Consider the following 6411-nt stretch of genomic DNA (forward strand, 5'->3'; position numbering starts at 1 on the left):
TTGAGGCCCCAGGGAGTAGGGAGGTCTGGTGGGTGGGGACATCCTCTTGGAGATGAGGGAGGAAGTATGGGATGAGGAACAGTCAGAGGGCAGACCAGGAGGGGGATAACAACTGAACTGTAAAAAAGGATTAAAGAATGAAAAACAAGGAAAGATAAATAAATAAAAACACAAATATGAAAAAAGTAATAATAACTTTAAATATCAATGGCCTCAGTTCTATAATAAAAATACACAAACTGACTGAATGGCTCAATAAACAAAGTCCATCTGTCTGTTGTCTACAAGAAACATATCTTAGTTTTAAAGGTAGGCACTGCCTTAGAGTAAAAGAAAGGATAAAAGTACTTCCATCATATGAAACCAGGAAGCAAACATACGCTGGTATCCCAATATCTGGTAAAATAGATTTCAAAGTAAAACCGATCAGAAGAGAGGAGGTGGGACACTTCAATCTAAGCAAGGGAAGATTTAGCCAAGAAGACCAAGTCTCTATCCTAAGTATGTGTATACCAATATCTGGGCACCCACCTTCAGAAAAAAAATTCTACTACTAGATTTAAAAACACAGATTGGCAACAATTCATTAGTATTAGGTGATTTCAATAGCCCACTTTTAAACAGAATAACAACAGAATTAATTGACATCATGCATCCTATGGACTTAGCAAATACCTATAGAATATTATATCCAAATACCAAAGCATTCTACTGAGCAACACATGGAAGCTTTTCTAAAAGAGACAACATCTTGTGTCTATTTCGGATGAATAATAAAATATTATACCTATTTTATTATAACTATTTTATTAAAAATAAAGTAAAACAAATAGTTACAAACTAAAAAGGATTGAAAGTGTTCCCTCTATCCTGACTGCAACACAATAAAACTTAACAACTCTTTACTAAATGATGAATGGGTCAAAGAAGATATCAAGAAATAAAAAACTTTCTGGAAGGAGAAGTAATGAAAAATGAAAGCAAAACGTAATAAAACCTCTGAAGCATATTGAAAGCAGTTCTGAGGGGAAGGTTATAGCTTTAAGTGCCTACATTAAAAATGGCTTATGCTGCAACACAAAAAAAGCTGAAAGAAAAAAATGGGACAAACCAAATCCAAAATTGTCAACAATAAGAAATCAATTAAAAAAAATAGACAAAGAAACAATATAAAGTTTGAACAAAATCAATGAATCTAGAATATGGTTCTTTAATAATTTAAATATGATTGACAGACCCTTTGTCCAACTAACCAAAACAAACAAAAACAAACCAAAAAAAAACCCCACCAAAAGACAAAAGAAGGAAACAAAGAAAGGAAGGACCCAAAAATAACAAAATCAGAAATTACAGGGAAATATTACAAGAGACACAAAAGAAATTCAGAATTTAGTTTTATTAAAATAAATAACTTACTCCTTTATATTCAAAAAGCCTAGCTGAAAGCAATGGATTTTAAGATACGGCCAGACTACAAAGCTAAACAAAGAAGCCATCAGCCTAAGTAGGGGAGATTGAAACAGTAATGAAAACATCCTTCTAAGTGTTAAAAAATTGTTTAGGACAGATAGATTCATGCAGAATTCTACCAGACATTCAAAGAATTAAGGCCAACAATTGACAAAAGGAAATCTTCTGCACAGCTAAAAACAGTCAACTGGGTGAAGAAGAAGCCCACTGGTTCGGAAAGAATCTTCGTTAGCTAAATATCTGATAGAGGATTAATATCCAGAATATATAAAAACTTCAAAAAACAGGGAGTCAAAATCAAATGACCTATTGAAAAATAGACATAGGACCTAAAAAGAGAACTCTCAAAATAATAATAATAAAAAAATGGCTAAGGTATATCTCAAAAAATGTTCACCCCATCCTAATAGATACACCTACTAAACACTCCCTTACCAAGGGCTCAGGGAACATTGTGGAGTATGGAGTGGGAAGACAATAAGGGCCAGAAAATCCAGAAGTTTGCTGTGAGGTTTTGTTGACTAGTAATACCAGAAGCTGTGTCCATAAATTCTCATCAACATGTGACAACAATAGACACGCCATAGTGGGTGGGGTAAAGCTCATGAGGCCTCAACCCTACACAAGCAATGACAAACAACTGAGGAGTGTGGAGAGTAAGAGATACAGTCTTCCCCAGAGAAGACCACATCAAGTCCTATTAACTATCCAATACCAACGGTCAGCCCTGAAAATATGCACACATGTAACATTATACAGACTGAGCAGCTCGCATTTAAGAATATATATATATATATATATATATATATATATATATATATACACACACACACATGCATGTGTGACTCTGAAATAACAAGGAGGGATATATGGGAGGGTTGGAGGAGAAAATGTAATTATATTGCAATAAAAATTGAAATTAAAGTTAAAAAGTCAATAGATTTCAAAGTGACAGTTTTTGAAATTATATATTCTTCAATTCAATGAGTCAATTATGAAAATTCATCTTGTGAAAGTGAATTACCATATTAAATAATCATACAGTTGTACAAAGATACTTATATATAATGTCAAATTATATGTGCTCCAATTCAATAACTTAATTATTGATGATTTATCTCATGGAAATGAATTATCATATTAAATAACCATACAGTTATATAAAGATATTTGTATATAATGTCAAAACATGAATACTATATGACTTTTGACATAATAGTAGATAAGTTAAACAGTGTTCGTGACTGGAGATGTTTCTTAGTGGCAGAACACTTGAAAAGCATAAGTAAGGTTCTGGGTTCAATCCTTAGTAGTGGCAAAAGGAGAAAAAAAAGCAATGTTTCTGCTCTTTTGCAGTGGCACAGGCACTAAAAGGGGAACGATAGAGACATTAGCATGGCTCCTGCAAATGGATAACACACAAATTCATGAAGCATTTCATACTCTTTTTAAAAAGTAGTATTTGTGCAGCAATTCAGTGGAATTAGATAAGCCATTGCAAGCAATGAGCAGTCAGTTTGGTAATAGTTGCAATTGTTATCATAATTAATTATGATTGGAATTAGTTCAACATAGCACTACCGATTAACGAAGCAAAAGCTTCAAGCAGCATGCTCCTTTCCTGTAGCATCCACAGTGTTGTCATGCTCACAGTGTTGTCATGTGAACAAACACAGCCCTCTAGCCACCACGAGTAAATGTGCAGAGACTGGCAGGGCACTACAAGCAAAAGCCTCATGAAAGACCTAGGACATTTTAAAACAGTTTTTGAATGTAGCCCAGGTTAGACTGGATTTCCAGACCCTTTTATTTAATGCTATCAAATGCTGAGACTGCAAGTGTGTGTTACCATGCCAGGAAAGATTTAAAAATTTTCAATTATTACTTTTAGATCATTGAAATAAAATTATGTCATTTGCCACTCCCTTTCCTCGCCAGCCCTCTGAGCCAATCTCCCTATAGCTCATTGATGCCGTCCCACTCTCATGTGGATGGTCTTTTAAATCTTATTATTGTAGCATTAAAGATGTGTGTAGCATGCACACACACATACCCACACCTGTATGCATGCATGCATGCATGCAGACATAAACACGCACACACACACTCACATGCACGCATGTGTGCACGTACATACACATAACCCTGCTGAGCCCATTCTTGTTGGCAGTGTGTAATTGGTTTCAAGACCACTTGCTCTGGGTTGGACAGCCAGTGAAGGAGCTCATTCCTGAGAGAGGTTAGTTTCCCTTCTCTCAACTCTCATTAGTTCTTCACCTAATTGCAGTCCATGAATATTTCCCCTTCCACCTTAACATCACCATTGATAGTTCCATTTTTCTGGTCTTGTTTAAGCAGCCATTTCCAGGAGAGACTGTTTTACAGCAATACTGGCTCTTACAAACTTCTTGGCCTCTCTTCAATGATATTTCCTGAGCCATAGAAGCAGGAGCTATGACATAGACCAGTGGGGTCTGGATTCTTCAGTCTGTTGATCACTGCATTGTGTCTAGTTGTGGTTTTCTGTGATTTTCTCCATTTGCTGTGAAGAGAAAGCTTTGTATGAACAGTAGTACAATGATTAGGTTTAGAATGTAATAGAGAATTTATGCTGGCCTAGCAAAGCGATGGGGGTAGATTCTTTTCTAATAATCACGTCTGCAGAAGCTGCTAGTTTAGAATACCAAGCATGATTTCCCTTCCCTCCTGTGGAGTAGGACTTAAGTCCAGTTAGACAGTTATTTGTTGCGACCAAAATTTGAGTGCCATTTTTTGCACCTTTGTGTATATCTTGCCGTGCTTGTCATTGGTGTTATTATCTTGCCATGCTAGATATTGCTGCGAAGTAGGACTGGTGATTTTTAATTGCTTCTCTTTCTTGGAAGTTTGCATGGTAATTTCTGGAACCATGGAAGCTAGACCATAGCAGAGGCTTCCATTTCAGTTCTAGCTCAAATCATCTGAGTCTTATGTTTTAAATGTATGATGTCTTCAGCAATAGTTGCCCACCCTTAGGCCCTTGAAAGGCACCCAAAGCCACACTGGTAACTGTATTGTTCAGAGGGATTCCTTGCACTAACCTGACCAATGGTTTGAAAGGTATTTTTGTGCCTGGTAACTTTGTGTGTATGGTTTTGATGGGGAACATTGTTGTCACAATACATACAATTATATGTATCTTGTATACATCTAGTTAAATAGAAAATAATATGATTCATTGAGGCTTTATCAAACACACTTGGTGTAGAACTCTCTGCTCCTTCTACACCATGTCTGCTTGCATACTGCCATGCTTCCCCCAGGACAATAATGGACTATATCTAAAACTCTAAGCCAGCCCCAGTTAAAATGTTTTCCTTTATAAGAATTGCCACGGTCATCATGTGTCTTCACAGCAATAGAGACTGTAAAACTGTTATTTGTCCCTCTTTTCTCCTTCTCCTTCTGTAGTGACTTCCCTCCTTTCCCCTAGTTGGAGCCCTTTCCTCACCTAATTCCATTTCCTACTTCATATCACCTGTATCCTGCTATTCACCCCTAACCTCTCACCCACAACATATTCACACCACAATGGTTCCCTTGTACTTCCTTACTGTGGTTGTCCATGTCATATACTCATGCCTGAAGATTTGGAGCTTGGAACTGAGATAAGAGACGATATGAAGCAGTTTTCTTTCTGGGTCTGGGTTACCTCACTCAATATAATCTTTTCTGAGTCCGTTCAATACCTGAAAAATTCATGACTTTCTTTTTATTCACTGCTGAATAGTATTTTATTTTCAATATTTTAAACTTTTAGCTATTTGTATTGTTAATATTAAAATCCTATTTCTAAACATCTCTCTCAATTCATTAGGGATTTAAGTGACTTGGATGATTAACCTTCTACATCATAATGACAGTGTCACTGTCAGGAATATCTGAGAATTGAGTTCTTTATTCAGATAATTCAACATCTTGACCACCCCATCTTTCTCTCCCAAATAATAATGTTTTAAAAATCACACAGATAATTGAAACAATATTTCCTCTAAGGCAGCTGTTTTGTTTCTTGATCAGTTAAAACTGGCTATAGCAATGTCTGATAAAGTTTAATTGCATGAGAATCACCTGGGGGATATTGTTAAGAGTCAGACTTTGATTTGGTGGATTTGAAATAGGGCCTGTGATTCTTCATTATAACAAGTTATTGGTGATCTAGTTGTTGTTACTGGTCTTAAAAGCCATACTTGGATAATTTTTAAACTTACTCATCTGTAGTGAATCCAGAGACCCAAATACTTGTGATTGTGCTGATGTGTGCATATATATATATAACTCATACATACATAAGCATAAAATATGCACAACTTTATATATACATAATCATACGTATATGGAGAGACATTTTTTCAATAAATTGGGAAAGTAATTCCTTTACATAATTTATGCTAAATAGGCAGCCTGTTTTCCTTACCTTTTTATTTGAAACAAGGATAATGAACACTAGTTATCTAATATTTCTATGGGGATAAAATGGAAGAAATAATATGTTACAGAGTGTTTTGTCTTCATGAAGGTTAGGCTTGTTTAATAATGAAAACAAGATAAGGTTACAAATGTTTTAAAGGCATCAATGACCTCTAGTAACTTGGTGCTAGACTTGTCATCTAACAGTTTTCTTTTGAATAGACCATGTGCATAAATGTTTGGTCAGTAAATGCCACATGGGCAAATTTGTGAACATTTGTTATGTCTGAGCTCCAACGCCATGGCAAGGAGGTCTTTATGGGCTAGAGTTTAAGAAGAATGGGAGGAGCAGATGTGTCATGGTTTATTCACAAGCACACAGGACACAACAGCAGATAACCAGGCACATGCTGGAAACATGCCAGCAGACACAGGCACTTGTGTTGCCTAGAAGTAGGCACACACACACACACACACACACACACACACACA

General features: G+C 36.0%; 1 non-coding gene across 1 annotated transcript; it reads left to right on the plus strand.

Moving 5' to 3' along the window:
- The first annotated feature begins 2812 nt into the window (after positions 1–2812).
- LOC114632892 lies at positions 2813–2917 on the plus strand. Its single transcript, XR_003713148.1, has one exon. It is a non-coding gene; the product is annotated as a U6 spliceosomal RNA (small nuclear RNA).
- Positions 2918–6411: the final 3494 nt, after the last annotated feature.

The sequence above is a fragment of the Grammomys surdaster genome, unplaced genomic scaffold, assembly GCF_004785775.1.
Source record: "Grammomys surdaster isolate TR1022 unplaced genomic scaffold, NIH_TR_1.0 97, whole genome shotgun sequence".
Classification (NCBI taxonomy): Eukaryota; Metazoa; Chordata; class Mammalia; order Rodentia; family Muridae; genus Grammomys; species Grammomys surdaster.